This window comes from Vidua chalybeata, chromosome 2 (genome assembly GCF_026979565.1).
Source record: "Vidua chalybeata isolate OUT-0048 chromosome 2, bVidCha1 merged haplotype, whole genome shotgun sequence".
Lineage (NCBI taxonomy): Eukaryota > Metazoa > Chordata > Aves > Passeriformes > Viduidae > Vidua > Vidua chalybeata.
Window position 1 is genome coordinate 35,849,209 of NC_071531.1, and position 17,432 is coordinate 35,866,640.

The window sequence follows — 17,432 nt, forward strand, 5'->3', positions numbered from 1 at the left end:
CTTCTAAGTATTTTCTTTAATTTTGCAATTTTTTTTAAAGGATGAAAATAAATAACAAAGTCACCACTTGCCTGCCTGCCTCCCTCCTGTTTCTCTTCCTCCTCCTCTCCCCGCTTCTCTCTAACCTGATTGCCAGTGGTTTATAGGAAATCTCCTTAGAGTACTTCTCTCAAATTCTCTCTTCCATATATCAGCAGATTTTAGAAAACACCTGGGCATCTTATGCCCTTGGAAGTCAGTGAACTGCAGTCAGATGCAGTAGCCAGGTTTCTTGGATGATCTTGGATTTGGGAGTACAACCCATAAATAATTACCAGACATTATGTGGTGGATGTACTCTGTGGGCAGAATCAGAGGGGAAAAAAAAAAGCCAAAACCTGAAGCCTTCTGGGTACTGTTTCTCCTAAGGAGGAGCAGCGGTGAGCCTGGGGTGACAGGGCTGAGCAAGAAGGGACGGGAAGTGAAAGACATTGGGAGGATGACAAAGGATTGGAAGTGCTGCAAACTCAAGACATCTCTTCATGGTTCTTTTACTGCAGCCTAGGGGAGATGGGGGCCAATATGCAGGTAGCACAAGCCTTAACACAATTCCTCTGGTTCTGCTGCCCTAATTTTTGCTAGGGTAACAAATTCATTTAATAAATAATACCTTAATTTTCTGACAAAGCCCAATCACCCTGAAAGTGAAGCTTTCTGTTTAGCAGCACATAAATGGTATGATGGTCCATGGAGTAACAAGTGGGAAGGTCTACAAAGGGCAAATATGCATTTGTCACTTTAACAACAGATGCCAATTAGCCATAGAAATTTCTCAGTTAGCTATTTGTAGTATGGGTCATGCAATTCCCATTTGTCAAATTATTTATTATTTTCTGAATAATCTGGGAAAAATAGTATGGCTAGGACACTTGGCGTGTGGCAATGGCACAAGTACTCTGAAATGGGATGTACAGAAATCCCTGGACTGGGAGATGGTTGAACTAGTATGACTTCTTGCAGTTGGAGCTCATTTTGGAAATCCAGTTCACAGAATCTGTGCTGGAAGTTGACCTTAAAGGGAAAGTCACAGTGGCATTTAGATTCACCTCCTGGCTCTGCTACAGATGACTTTGGGAAATTTGGTCCAGCAGAAGGCATAAGAGAGAAACGTGAGCATCCTCTGGCATCTCAGTATATCTTAGGCCTAATCCTCTATTTATGTCTGTAGGGCACTTCAAAGGAGATAGCCTTGTGTTCTTTGAACACACAGCTACTCGGCTGGATTGTGTTTTCATTCCCTGCTTCATGGTTGCACACGGGCAATTCTACTTGCTGATCTCGGTGGGTTGTCGTGAGGGCTCCCACGTCGGCATCTGCTGTGAGGTGCTCAGGTCGGGTGTGTGCTGAAAGCCTGTCTGGCACAGCCATCTGTTAGAGCTGTGGCTCTAGCTTAGTTAAGGCCAAAGCTATTGTTTGTATTTTAATCCTTGTTAAATATGGGAAGATGTTGATAAACAAATACTTCAATAGTGTCAAGTTTACATGGCATTTTCATTACTCTTTTTTCCAAGTATAATAAACATATATTATTATATATATTTATAACTAGCATGTATACTGACACCCATGGACACCTATTTTTCCCACTGTCTTAGCAATAAGGGAAAATCGGTGTTGCTAAAAAACTGTGTCTCCACTGGGAGGGAAAAATCTTTGCCGGTGTAATAACTATCTCTATATTTATGCCTGAGGCCAAGGATGCTTGGTTAACAGGCGTGCCTTGCACGCATACCTTCCCAAACAGAGCAGAACCTCCACTGACTTGCTGAACTCATTTTAGTAAAAGATGCCTTAGACACTCAGCATAAAGTCATTGTCTTACAACCCATCTTTTATAACTTGCAGAGGAAAAAAAAAAAAACTTTAATTTTTTCCTGCTGCTGATACTTCACTATTAATTATCAAACAAGCACAACATCAGAATTTACTGCCTTTATTGCAAAACTGGTTCTCTGGTAAGAGCTAGTCCAAGTCAATAGGCTCCACTAAGTGGAAAATAAAATTATAATTCACAGTAGTTCTCCATCTAGAGTGGAATTAGGATCTGTTATATAAAATAGTGCCTCACAAAGTAAGCATAACAATGTTACTGCCTTGGTTTAAAACGTTATACCTCTTGTTCAGCCTGTCTCTTTAGCTTTGCTGTGTTGCATTGATCAAATGCTCACTCAGTCAGCAGCACACTCATTTTGATTCTATGGGCACCATAAATTTTCTTTTTGCAGAAAAGCTTAAAATTTTGTAGTGGTTAGCAAAATAAAGGACAATGAAAATTCAGTCTTTCTAACTGCCGCTCTCCATCTTCACAGCCACAAGACAAATTTTGGTGGGTAAAATGCCCAGGGTTTAAAAACACCAGAAAAACTCCTTATGCAATTGGTATGTCATTACATGAAGCATCAGACCAGAAATCAAGTAATATTTGTTTTGGAAAAAAATGGATGTTGAAACATATACCAGAGTGTATTAATGGTTGTGCTATTCATAATCCAAATGGTGCTGGATTCAGCTGACTGAGCTATCGTCTATGAAACAAAATAATAATGCCTGTCTTTCACATAATTCATGCAAATACTTTGATGCATAATTAAGGCATAATGCAATCCATAGGAAACCCTCTTGAGAAGGAGGGCAAAGAGCCTGCCCATACACAGTGAGGATGAGGAGGTAGAGCTGCTGATGGCTGCTTCTGGAGGAAGGCCTGATGAGGCAAGAGAGGGAAAGTGTGTGAGAGGGCAGAGACTTTCTGAGTAGGAAGCTCAGGGAGATCTGCAATGACAAAATCTAGAGAGAAATCAGAGCAAGGTGGCAGCTGTGGAAGTAGAGAAACAGGGTCTTCATAGTTCTGGGAAAGGATTTGGTGAAAAACATGTGCAGAAGAAAAGTGCTGACAGATGAAAAGCAAGTGTAGTGTTTGATAAGTATTGGTTGTTGTTTCAGGTAGGTGAGATCAGGCCAGATTGTTCTGCTAGACACTGGGAGGAGACTGAGCCTAAATAAGGAGGAGAACCCAGGCCAAAACTCAGTGCTTTCTGCAACTTTGGATCCTGTGAAAAAGGCATCAAGGATCTGCAAGAATTTCATAACTGTAGGACTAGTCAAACTCCAAAAAGCAGAGAACCTTTTGCACAGTTGTCATAGACAGCTGGAATACAACTTGTGTTTTCATAAGTGCATTGAAAAACCCTCATGTGCTTAGACTGCTGAAGAAGTGCAATTATTAAATTAATAATATGAGGAATTCAATGAGGGTGGGAGGATAGTTGCTTCTAGATCAGACCTCCAGTGGATATAAATTAGCGTAGTTCAGTTTGATAGCTGATCCTGCTTATCACAGTTCAGAATTGAACACACATAAGCAATACTCATACAGATTTTACTATAGCCCTCAGCTATGAGAAAATGCTTTATAAGAGTGTTTTTCTGAATATTATGAAGATTGTACTCAAAAACGTACCAACAGTGACTTGCTTTTATAAAAGACTGCTATCAATGCCATAAAAATTGTATTTTGTATTTTATTGAACATTGTCAGCAATTTGCTGTATCTGTTCATTAAAAGTAGGTTGGATTACTAGCAAATGTGTAATAAAAATTGTTCATGTTTTAATGAGTCTTTTTGGCCTCTCTTTAATATTTAAACTCATTCCTTCCTACTCCTGCATTCAATTCTATTCCTTATGCATAACAGGCAGGTCAGCTGTGCAGTGTTGTTACATTATCTGTTCATGCCCACATGCTACATTTCTAGTCTTCCCAAATCTCTTAATTCATTCAACATACCTAATTCTGACTGTCTTTAAACTCAGCTGTTGGACACAAATGACCACATGAATAATTTAGTAATTATTCAGAATCAATAGCACTTCAGCTTTAATTGCCATGAGAAATATGGGTGTATGTGAGGCCAGGAGGCCAAAAGAGCCCTTTGTCACACTAAAAGATCTTGAGATTTGGGGAAATCCAAATGGTGATGAAAGAGTTAAAAATCATGCATGTGCTGCCTTTGCTTCACACTTTCCCTTCATTATGTGTTATGTTTTCTTTTTGTACATAATCAGCAAAGCATATCTGAATTTTCCAGGCCTCAAAACAGCATCCAAGCTGTAGAGATTCATGTGGCTGGGTCTGTAAGTATTTTCGCAAATTGCCACTGTTGAGTAAATGCTGGCTGCTTTCCTTCAGCCTGTTTATTGCACACCCAGATGCCATGCTCTGATCACTTGCTCATCACACCAGCCTTGCCCATCACACTAGCTCTTGCTGGGGCTTCATATGTTCCCAAATAAGGTTTAATTGCTGGACAAAGCTTTTGTTACTCACCCTGAAACTTTCTTTTCAAATGTTGCCCTAAGCTTTCCTCCCTTCATATGCCTGTCTCCGGATTTCAGCTGGTGACAACATTTCCTGAAAAAAATAAGGTTCTGAGGGAACACAGGAACCATCCCTGTACCAAGAGTGTATTTTCTTATATGCCCCTTATTTTTCAATCAGCTTTAGTTTGAATTTTTATATGGCTTTATCTCTTCCTTTTGTATTTATTCAGTTGTATCTGAAGGAAAATAGCTTGCAGCAAAATTCCTAAATTCAATTAAAATATAGCTTGTTTCAATCCACTTGGTTTTACATTAACATTCATCAATACATTAAGCTAAAAATATCTCAGATCACTTTGTCTTCCTTCTTCTAATTTAAGAAAAGTTTTCGAATATGTTATGATTTCTTCTCAGAAAAGTGTAAGCTGTTCACTTTGGAAAGCATCATTTAAGCAGAATTAAGAAGCAGTTATTGATGTGCAGCACAAAAGTGAGTGAGCATATTTGAAAAAGACAGAATGACTTTTGGCAATAACCAATATTTGGTTTTGGTTTGTTTCTTTAAGCCAGCTCAAAACTGGAGAGGAGAAAGTGCTGTTGGTTTTACTGTCAGTGCATCGCTCTGGTGGCAGCCAGCTTCTTTATGTAGCTTTGTCCTTTCAGTCTCTTATGACGAGCAGTGATAAAACTGAATTCTGGATGCTTTGGCCACCGAAAGGTGTAACCTATGTGATTACACACAATACAAGGGATTTATACTAGGACATTGTTCCTGCAGAAGAGACATAAATCCCTTTTGCCAGCTCCCTTCCACTCTCTTCTAGTGCTGCATTTCAAAACAGCAGACGTTTTTACTTTGGATTTTTTACTCAGCCTAAATATTTCAAAGATAGCATCAGAACTATATTTATCAAGTTATACAACACTTTTGTCTCCCTGTGTAGCTGGCTGCTTGCAATGTTTCCACAGCATCCTCTTTACACAAGACACCATTAATAGACTGGTGCCTACAAGCATCCAGATGAGACTTGGGAGACTCATTTTTGCACCAGCTTTTTGAGAGACATCTTACCACTGCACTTTAGCTGTGTCACACTACTGATGGATTGAAAAAACAACATACTTTGCTCCAGAAAGGCCCCATCACTGCCGGCCAAAGTTGCACGGACTGGTTTTATTTTCTCTTTCAGTCTCAGTCAGGGAGGGATTGCTGTGGGCTGTTGAGGCTCTCGCAGGGAGGCGGAGAGGAGGTGGCGAAGTCTCACTCCCCAGCACTTTGACAAGTCTTTCTCAAAGGCAAGAGCTGCTCCATGCTGCACAAGGCAGGAGTTTCACACAGCCCTGGCCGCGGCTCCGAGCGCGGCACACGCAGGGCTGAAGCTGCCGGCGATGAGGTTCAGCCGTTCAGCTTTCTGCGCACAACCGTGAGAGCAACTGCTTGGAATTCGAAAGATTCCTTGGAAGTGGGCTGAGCCTGTAAAGGAGGCACGTGGGGGCTGCTCCCGGGCTCTTGGCATGCCTAGCTCATCTGCTGCGCTGCTCTGCCAGACGCGCTTTGCAAAGAACAATGAGGAGGATCCGCCTTAATTAAACCCTTGGAAGCTTCCCGGGTGGTGAGAATCACGGGTGCAGGGATAACCAGCTGTGACTGTCACAGCAGTATCTTCTGCAGACCCAGAGGTCGGCACCTCTCTGGAGATCTGTGAAGGTTTACACTTCCTACTTACTATTTGATGGCTCCACTTAACATTACTGCCGGCTCCTGGAACATCGGCTGACCCAAACATGCTTTCTTCATGCTTTCTTAAGCATGAAGTGAAGTTTCTCGTTGGTGTAGCAGACTGATTTCAGTGCCCTGAAGAATTTGGTCCCCGATTACTAACCAGCTGACAGACATGAATCAGGTGGCAATTAAATCCCTATAAAATATAAGTTACCATTCAGTAACATTTCCATGTTACCATTCAGTAACATTTCCAAGTCCCTTAGAAATACAGGCTCTTGGAAATATCCTATCCATTGCCAGCTATTCTAAGATAAACATAATTGTTAAGTGTACTAAGTTTTTATTTTTTTCTTTAGGGGCGGTGAAAAATCAGAACTCTAAGCACTCTTAATGCGTGTTGAAATTATGATTTTTAAAAATCTCCCTGAATTCCCGGCCTGTGTGGCTTTCTGTGGAGGTGAGTTTTACAGTTCAATCACACATCATATGAAAGAGTGTTTTCTTTGATCAATTTTTAGCTTTCCACTTTTGAATCTCTCTATTCTTCTTCTGAAACAGGAAAATCAACTCCTAAATTCTATCACTTGTTAGCATATTTCTACCTCAAAGAAAAGTTAAAATTCATTCATCTCATTCTCTTTCTTGTGGTACCCATGCTTCTCTATTTCCATTTAGTGAATTTTCCATGCTCCAAACACTTTTTTTTTCTGTACTTTGAACTCTCCCTTAGTTCTGCTTTGTCCCTTAAAAAGAAAGTGAGAGGGAATATATAGTAAAAATTGCATTTTAGGAAACTGCTCCTGTAAAACATCCTGGGTGGTGATAAAGCACTTTAAGCTAGCATTAACGGTAGTAGGATTTGAAACTGCTCAGCACCTCTTAGCTATCCTATCCAAAAAGAGAGGATTATATTTTTGCCTGCAGTTGCAAAGCTTAAGAGGTTTCTACCTATGTTTCTCTATAGCAAAATCAGGATATTTCCTTTATAATACATTAACAGGAAATATTTATCTGAATACTCCGTTGTATCTTTCAACCAGATGCATAAAGCTCCTTTCTCAAATAGGCCTCTTAATCCATTTTTTTTCCTCACAAACCACATGAATCACCCATGTACCAACAAATTACCTCATTTCTCAATCCATCTTTTTTAGACAGACCACACCCTGAGCTAAGTCTGGGTCCTTTCCCACGTCCTAAAAGTCCCTGCTAGCAACCAGACTGTCACCATGTCCATGACCTCTGAAAACATGCAGTTTAGGTCATTCACCAGTGATGTAGGAATCCTGGGTTGAAATATACTGCTAGCATGACTCAGAACAGAGGTATGGTTATATGATTTCAGGTTAGTACCCTGTCAGTTATTTTCTGTCAGTTTTATCACTTTTGGTAGATGAAACAGCTGTTGCTCAGAAAAGCCTTTAAAAGTCATGAACCAGCAGCCTAGGGAGTCAGGCTGCAACACTGCTCACCAGTCACCTGCAGAGGCATATCCTGTTGTTGTTCAGTGAGAGAGGTGGATCAGGGTTATCGCCAAACCTGACATTTAGGGAGTTCCCCTTTAATATGGAGGGCATGGTTCAAGTCTCAGAAAAGACTGCAAGCCCATTTGCACAGCTTAAATCTTGTTTGATTTGACCCTCACATTGTCCCAATTTGCCACATCCTAAAGTCAGAGATTGGGTCTTACTGGCAATGCACTCTCCCCTGAGCTTTTGTCTTGGGCTGAGATCCCAAACACTTCCCTAAAAGTGGACAGTGGACTCCTTCAGGAGGTTTCTTTTTTCAGAAATCAAGGCACCCTCTGGGGCCAATGACAGGGAGAGGAGTCAGGGAGTCAGCAGCACCAATTAGACAGATTCAGATGAGAAAATGCAGAACAAAGAGCCTTACTGCTTCTGAAGATCCAAAAAAAGATGAATCTGTCAATTTTTGCTCTAAATGGGAAGCTGAACTTTAAGTCATGGCTTAACCAAAGGGCAGCATATGGCAGCACTACAGCTGTTTGAAATCCACATGCACTTCACACTGGCACTTTGACAAACACTATTGTGTTACAAATACTGGATGACACAGTAAATCTGGGGCTGCATTCAGCTCTGCCCTACGCAGGCATAATTCCCACTGACTTTGTACACGTCTATACCAAAAAATGTATGGAAGTGTGTAGGATTGAAACAAGTGCCCAGTGCTTGTAAGGAATCCTTCTGGCAGACTGAGCAACATTTGATATGGTTAGACCCCTGTAGCAGGAAGCGTGAATGCTATAATATGGAACTGGAGGAAAAATTAGGGAATCCATGAGGCCTAGAAGACGCCTGGTGATTTTAAAGACAAAACTTGAATTTCTGCACTGGAGCAACAGACATGCTGGCTGGTCATTATAAGGGGAACAGGGCTCCTCCTGCTGAGATCCATTTACTCTCTTTCATACTCTGCTTTTTGTCTCTCTGCCAGTTTCTACAGGGAAAGAAAGAATTCAGAGGGTTGTTGGTTTTTTTTTTGGGTTTTTTTTTTTTTTTTTTGTTTTGTTTTTTTTTTTTTTTTCTGGAGTGAAAGCCTACAGGAGGCCTAAAAAGAGTGCTACACAAATATATCAGAGAAGAGATCATGTTGCAGGGAAGCTGTGGCTGCCAATGATGAGATGTTCAGTTTCTTAGCCACTTTAGGTCAGAAACCAGGTGTTATGTTGTTGATCCCATGGCTGCTTGCCATCCCCTGTCTCCTCCTGTAACAAACAGTCTCAGCCGAACAGCTTTCACAGCTCCAGATGTTTAAAAATACACTTTTAGGGTACTTGAACAAGAAAGTGCTCTTTGCAAAGTGCTGCTTTCTATGTTCAGTGGCAGAGCCAGTGCTGACTCCTCTACACTGATTTTTAGATGGCATTTTAAAAGCTTCAACAAGTCTGGACACATATTTTCTTTGCTTAAAACCTGCTTAACTCTTTCAGCACTGTGGTCTTAGATCCCCCTGATGTTCATATAACTACAAAGGGCTTAAAATCCAAACAGTGGAAAATAAATGGAAAATCAATGGCCTTCTTTTTTTTCAGAAAGAGTAAAGGCAGAAAGTAACAATGTTGTAAACATATCTATGAAATCAATTTACCTCTGCGTTTTCTACCACTAAGAGACAGAACAAGCTGGCTTATGCCAAATGGTCAGACAGCAGGGACAATTTTTGCAAAGGGTACAATAACTGCAGAAAATACCATCCCACTGGAGCATTTGAGGCACTTTAAAACAGTCACAGCTCCAAATTTATTAAGCCGAATGACATTACAAACTGTGGGAAAAACAAAGCAAGAGTTAAAAATCATTTAAGATTTAGGTAAAAATCTATCCTCATGTTAAAGACAAGTACTTTATGCTAAAAGAGGCAGAGCTGGTGCTGGCATCAAAGACAAGGATGTCAGCAGGAAGTGCCAAGGAAACAGCTGAGGCCTTGCACTTCAAAAAGCTTAACTCTGGGTGAGGGATGTTCCCACCAACAGTCAAGATTCACAGATGACATTTTCAGATGTCTTCGGTTTTTTGCATCCAGGCAGTCACATGATGGATCCTATGCCATATGTCTGCCATGGGCTCCAGTTTCTTAGGTGCCTACAACTGCTTTCAGTTCTCCACTACAAGGTGGAGAAGAAAGCCTCGGTGGTTTGTCTTGTTATTTTAGAATTAGTTCCGTGAGATTTGGATGGATTCCTATTTCTCTTCCATTAGCAGAGACAATTTTTAGCTGCTAAATGCAGTGTTAACCAGTTTCTCTGACAAGGACATGGCTGACCCCCTAGATCTTTGAAAAATGATTAATTTAATCTAGAAGTGTCTATTTATAAACTAATGCAAAAAAAAAAAAGTTAAGAATGAGTAAACTAATTAATAAGCAGTGTATTCCTGCTGGCAACATGAATAAAATTACTGCTAGGTCAACAGAGAATTCAGCATTGCTCCATATGCTTCTTTTAGTGGTGTTCAAATAGCACAGGTGTAAACTTTGTGTGACCTTATTTATTTCATGTTTAAGTGGGTTATTAAAGGAAACTGTCACATATTAAAGTAATTGCTTTTTTTATTCCTTCCCTTATATGAAGAGGAATAATAAGTTTCTTGTCTTGTTGATACATCTAGAGTTCTTATCAAACTTTTACTGCTTTTGGAAAAACTCCTTATCCTCAGAAGTGAGGCTGATTTTCCACAAAAATGAGGCTGAATTTCCCTTAAAATCAGAGGCACAATCTTAAACATTTATAATTTGAATGAGGGAAAGAGACACCCTGACTTTATGTCTTTAATGCCCTTCATTCATTTATTTGCTAAGGTGAGGCAATCAGAAGGGATGGGGGAAGGGCAAGCAGCCTAAGGCAGAGCTGAGTTACATCCCTGTGCCCCAGATGCAGGAAGACTTGTGGGCATTGCAATGCTCAAACCTAAATTTTAGGTGTCTGACTTCTGTTGTGGAGTCCAAGACCCAAATGGTGCATGAATTCTCCATTGGATGCCTGGGGAGAAGTGTTAGGTGAATCATAACCTACCCAGCTAAATTCATCTATTATGTACAGGCTCTGAAGCCAGTAGTGTTAAATTAAAAATTACATGGAGAACACTTGGCCTGTGGTTTACTTGAAAGAAAAAAAAGAAAATAAAACAAAACGAGTGAGAGTGTGTATTTCTTTAAATTTTCTGCTGACAGACCAGAGATAATTAGCCTACAGCTGCAGACTGGGGAGAGCAGCTCTTTTTTCTGCCTAGAAGCAGCAGGTGAAAACCCTGAGAGAGAAGCTGGGTGCCACTGACTTAATTTAGTTGCTTAGATTGAAGGCAACATACAACAAGAGAAAGAAACAGGGAGGTGGCAAATCTTCAAGCCCAGGGTTTCTAAAGAGTGGCAGTTAATAAACAGAAATGGGAGTACGACTAGAAAGAAGAAAGGATTAAAAATATGTACTTATGACACCCCTGTAGTATCACAGATGCCTTTGAGATGTGTCAGCTAGACGCAAGCCCAGACTCAAACATAGCGCACTCTGATGAGAGATGTGATGTGGCAACGGAGAATTGTAAACAATAGAAGATGGAGGAGTGTTACAAAAATCCATCATGAACCCATATACGGTTAGACACATATCTTATGCAAAAAAAAACCTTTCCCAGTTGTCTGATGTGCTCCCACACATCGTTCTGCACCTTACCAAGGCCTGTTGTTTTGCAGGCACTCCTTGTGACCCCCAGATACTCACTTCTGTTGTGAGCCAAAACACAATCATGCATTGCTTGCAACATTTCTTGTGAGTACCTTTATTTTAGAAATGTATTAACATGAAGATTATTTTATTTTTGTGAAGGGGAAATTACTTATCTGTTTTAATAGGCAACGGTTTAGTAAAAATAAAAGGCAATAATAAAAATGACAACAAATCAACATAATTATCTACCCACATAAATTCTTATGATACCTTTTCTATTGGACATCTGTTTGAAGAGATTTTTTTTATCTGCATGAGATGATAAAATGTATAGAGATAAAATTGCTCCATTTTTTCCAGGAAGGATCTTCAAAGTAGCCTGATCACTGTATGCTGCCATTTTAATAACATCAATGGGAGGTCTTCTGGAGAAAGCCTAAGTGTGGCAAAGTAAAGTACGAGATTAAAATGTATTAAAATGAAAGGGTAGAAGTTGTCTTTCCAACACTTTCATTTGAAGGTGAGAAAGAGCAGTGTCAAAGAATATTGTGCTGCTTTGAGAATCAGGAGATAAGGAATACTGGCCACTGACAACCACCAGTCTCTCCTCCTTCCCAGGTGCTGTGTACACACATGGTCAGGTCTAAGGAAGTGAGAGAAATGATTGTTTTGGGCTCTTAGTAGGTACAGTCTGACATGACTACAGCTGTGATGTAAAGCTAGGTATGACTCCACAAAAGAAACATAGCTCTAGCCATACTTAATAGATCGGGTATGGTGTTGCACGAATACTTGGAGTAATTGTCCAGAAACAACAAAGTCACATTTGAACAGTCTTTACCCAAGAATAATATTCTGGCTATGAGAGGGCTCTCTAGGTAAGGCACAGATACAGGTGGGAAAAAAGCCACAAGTACCCAGTGGCCTAAGTTGTCTCTCTGTACCCACACTCTGCTCCACCTGAGAAAACAACTAGAGCAGCAGGTAACCAAGAATAGGTGCAGAGACAGTAGGTCAAATCAGGAAACAAGCCTTTAATACTCCTGTTTATTTTGTTTATTATTTCCCCATTTTAAAATTTCTCATCATATCAAGCTATAGAGGATTTGTTTCTTGAGATGCCGTAATGAAGCATGCACGTCATCCAGTGCAATGTGTTACAGAATGTTGTGGGTTTTCTTTAAAGCCTGCTCTAGCAGACATTGTATTTGATATATCATCAGCAAATTTATATGCTTTTGATTAAACTTTTTTGGTTGAGAATGGCACCTCTTACTAACACATAAAAGCAGAGCCAAGTAGAATAGCAAACAGAAGGAGGAAGAATGCTGGAGGAAAAAACCTGCAGTTCTTGGATAGATGCTTACAGATTTTGTATAAAAACCTGTGAAGATCTCTTGTCACCGAGCAAAAAAAAAAAAAATGTTTTAGAGGTTTATAGGAAGTGTTAACAACTGCATACTAGGCATTATTTTCCCCTCGTTAAGCAAAATAAATAATGAAAGTACCAAGGCTTTTCAAAGATTGTACCAAGAGGCAAGTGCCAGCTTTTTGTTTATTTATTTACATTTATAAATTAGTGATATATTGGACGCAAAATCATTTGAAGGGTTGCATATTTTTCCAGTGTGAATAACTCTCAAGGCCTGTGTTAAATTTATGGCAGCACAGTGAAACTCAGCCATGCCCACGCACCTGCATGAAGTGGGTGTTCTTGTTCCTTGGATCATGTGGATTATCTCCACTGTAAACTATGCATTAATAAAGAGCAGAGCAGGCACTTACCATATTCCCTTTTAGAATTAAGAAATAAAATGTAACTTGCATACTTGGCTGCCTTTGAGGAGGCTTCTAGAAAAAAAAGTTCAGAAGGTAAATGAGAGGAGTATAATGACTAACAAAATAAGAAAAAATACTGTGCCATTTAAAACTTGGAAATACCACCCCAAAATGCTGCTGAGGAGCTAAGTCTATGCATTGTCTTTTGCTGGCCATTTGAAAAAATAAACAACACAATCACCAGACCTAAAAATCCTCTTTTGTAGAGACATCAAATATAAACTATAATTTTCTGTTAATCTTAGACCTGTCAACCAGTTTGATTTTTCCAGCCATTCTGGCCTCAGGAAAGGAAACAGAATCCAGAAAACCCATCCCCCACCTGACACCTATCTCATCATCAGTTTTCACAGCACAGTGAGGTGGCAAGAAACACGTTCATCAGGAGATCAGGAGTTTGCAGAGCTGCTTGTGCAGGGGGCAGGTAATCCTCAAGAAAGACAGGAAGCAAGATTGGGGTGGGTTTAGCAAGTGAGGGCAATAATGTACAGGTCCAGCAAGAAAAATGCAGAAGGGAACTCTGGTAGGCAGGGAGCAATGCTCTGCAGAAATCCACAGTGTCTCCACTCAGTTCCCTATTCTCTGTACGGGTAACTGGAAATCAGCCTGGCTGTTCACAGAGTATGGTACAAAAGATATTAAAAACTAGTCTCAGCTAATCAGAAATATCCTGAAGATTTTTAACCACTAAGATCCAATGTAAAATTGGAAAATTGGAAAATTGCTGGAAAATTGGAAAGCAGTACTGTTGGCTATATTTGATTTCTTACTTGTTTTGTAATAGTATATACACCTGGTATAGAACAGATCAACTTCTTTTGTTGTTATTCTATCAAATATTTTAATGCATTTTCTATGCTTTTTTTTTTTTTTTTTTTTTTTTAACCAAAAGTGTCACAGTAGTCTCTATTAGTGCCACCTTGTTTCAAGGAAACATATTTATATTGCCACAAGAATAATTACATTATTCAAAAGCCCTTTATTGCTTTGTGGCTGTAGGCTTACATTGCATCTTGCAGGAGGATTATGGTTGCTGGGGTTTTTTTTGTGCAACTTCTCTCCGTTTTCTTAAGGCAAAAGAAAACTTCTGTGGATAGACATGGCACTATCTTCCTTTTGTCTCTTCATTTTTAGGTGTGCTAACAATATCAAATACTGTGTCATTTCAGAAGGATAGAAATGAAAGAAAATTAGCCAAAAATTAGATAGTGGAATCTATTTTTTTCCTCTCTAGATTTTTATTTGAACATTTGTGTTAAAAAATCAAATTCAAACTAATCGAGTCTGCACCTTTGTGCATATACCTTTTCCTGAGGCAGAATTATTAGACAGATTGTTGTACTACTGATTTGTGGGGGGAAAAAAAAGGCGCCCAAAAATAAGAAAATGCAACTTTTTTCCAGTTTATTTTTTGCAGATGGGTCAGGATAAATACCAACTCTTCTTACGTGTTTGACTGCTCAGTGTCATCTGATTTAGCTCAATGAGCTTTCATGCCAATCTACTCATGGGCCAACTTTGCTTGCAAAGTGCTAATTGAGAGAAGGCACCATTGCTCAGGGCTATCTGCTTTCTGGCTAGGACAGCTGATTTTACTGACAACATTACAGCCAATGTTTCCAGCCCAGATGATGAAAATGGGAGGATTTGAACTGGGTCATCATTTTGATACAATTAAAATGAAAATGTTTTAGCATTGCCAGGGTTTAGGGTAATCCGCTAGTGGACACTGGAAGTTTTAGCATGGAGTATATCTGTGTCGGAGTCAATTCAGGTAATCACAGGTAGGTTTAAACACCACAATTTCAATGTTTATATCTCTTTGTAATAGAGCTCATTTAGGCTCTCATTAGGCTTCATTGACACTAGGCTCTTGTGCAAGAATTTAGGCAGAAGAGGTTCCTGGAGTACTTCATAACTGTGAAGGCCTTGGTCAGCTTTTAAAAGAGCAGTTTACAAAAGCTCCTCTGAGTGAAAGCCTGGAGGTATCCTAACCCCACACAGTGAGGGTGCCAGTCAGTCATTGGGGTGGGTCACAAAGGTTACTGGAGATAAAGGAATTTTGCAAACCCTGCATAGATACCGCATGATTCAACACACCAAGAGGGCAGTGTGCTCACTCCACTGAGCAATTTAATGTCCTGGAGTAATGAAATGATAAGTCTGCTTCACACAATGGGCCTGTCAAAAAATCCCAATAATAATGATAATACGATTCCTTTAGAAGAACTTCAGAAAGATTTACTTGGAAGACTTAAAATTGTTATTTTTTTTAATGCAAAATTGCAGTTAACTCAAATAAACTCCCATAGCACAGGGTGAAATAAAGATAATCACTGACATTGAGAAATACTGATTCAGCCATTTTCATCCATTGCACATAGCTGACATAGTTAATTCCTGTTGTTCCTGTGAAACGTTGTAGATTGCTGGAGAGGAAAACATAGCTGGGTCCAGAAAGTGCACTTAATTTTACCCTAACTTATGTTTCATTTATTTATTAGTTTAGCCTCAAAATAGATGGAAATTAGAACCCTCCAATTAGACCTTATCTTTCACTTGCAGATGTACTGCACCTCTCCTAAAAGTAATGTGTACACATGCATGTACCACAGTATGTGCTTTCATGTCCACACTCCTGTAATCTTCAGATGCTTGTATTTAATTAATACTTATTAAATTAATACTTGGGGGGAAAAAAGGTGGTTAATATGTAACAACTGCTCTTTTTCAGAACAATAGCCATTTATAAAAAGCATGGAGAGTATTTAAACTAGTAAACCCAAGTAGCATATTATATATTCTTCGTATTATGCATTCACACTCTACAAGAAGGTCTGTATACCTAGGCTTTGATAGGTTGCAACATTTTTTTCTCTAGTTACAGTTCATTATTACAAGCTTTGCTCAGGTAGAACAAGATGAAGGGTGACTCTGCTTCTATCTAATGAGCACTGCTACAGTTATGCCCTCAAAATATTGCTTTAAATTTAAGCAGTAAGGTGGAGCCTTTGTAAGTGTGAATAAAGGTGTTTTATTATCATTACTGATAGAATACAAGCTTTAGATAACTAATTATCTCAATTTTTTCCTTGCATCACACACCAAGTTTTGCTTTGTTTAACCACAAATTTAGGGTAAGCTTGTCACTACCACAGCAAATACATTAATAATAGCCATTTCATTTTCAGCAGTAACTGGGCTGTATTATATTGAGTAATATCCACTACAGAATGACTTGGAATGAAGCCATTTCTCGAATACAGCTTTCAAACTTTTTTTCCCGAAATCATGCATAATGGGGGGATGAAATATGGTTGCAATACAGGAGTAATGTTTGGACAGTTATATTGTAATTGTATGTTGTATTTCCTGAAGGGAAATCCATACTTGAGTACTTGCAAATGTGAACCTAAGTTCCAAAATTTGCTGATTTTCTACCAAGAATCCTTGTCTGTTTTCTATTGTACTTGGTTCTAGTCTTATGTCAGAAAATTTGATGTCACTGTAAAAGAAAAGGAAGGTAATTCACAAGCATATATATTATCTTGTTAAGCTGAATTGCATTTCCCACTGAAAGATGAAGTTTTAAAGAAAATGCTCAATGTTTCTGAGTTTCATAAAGGATTCTGCAAGCGATATTACATCTGTCCTGACACTTAAAGTGTCTTTATCACCTGACTTAGCAACAGAACTGGTCAATTACTTGATTATTTTTCTCTCTCTTAACCTTTTACTTTGAAATACTCATTTCTAAGTGCAGTGTCAGCTTGTGGAAGGCTTGATAACAGCTCATAGGCCCAGATAAATATGATAATGCCTTTAACCTTTATTTCAAATCCACTTATTTGTTACAGGCATCAATCACATCTAAAAACTTGGAGATGAATGTACAAGATGCACTTAGATGTGTAGTTTGTGTGGTCAGGAGCATAAAGACATGAAGCACAGATGTAGTGCAAGCTGAAGCTGGCAGCACAGACAAGGTGTAAAATTGCCACCTTGCAGCTCAAATACCAGGTCAATGAAACATTTTGAAGCTAGTTTAAGGTATCTGCTACTAGATTTTTGCTGTATGCATTAAATATTTGTTTTGATAATTATTAATGTTTAGCTCATACAACTGAACATTTTTAGTTTCCTTCAGCTGTAGACCTGGGGGGTTTTGTGCTCTATATCACAGAGATTCCATGTCAAACTATAGTTTTCTAATCCTATTAGAGCTGCATCTGTTATGATATTAATTGGTGGAAAATGGTATTTAATAGTTATCCTATTATACAGTCTTTTCCTTTATCACTGGTTTGTTTCATATCTCTAGAGCTCA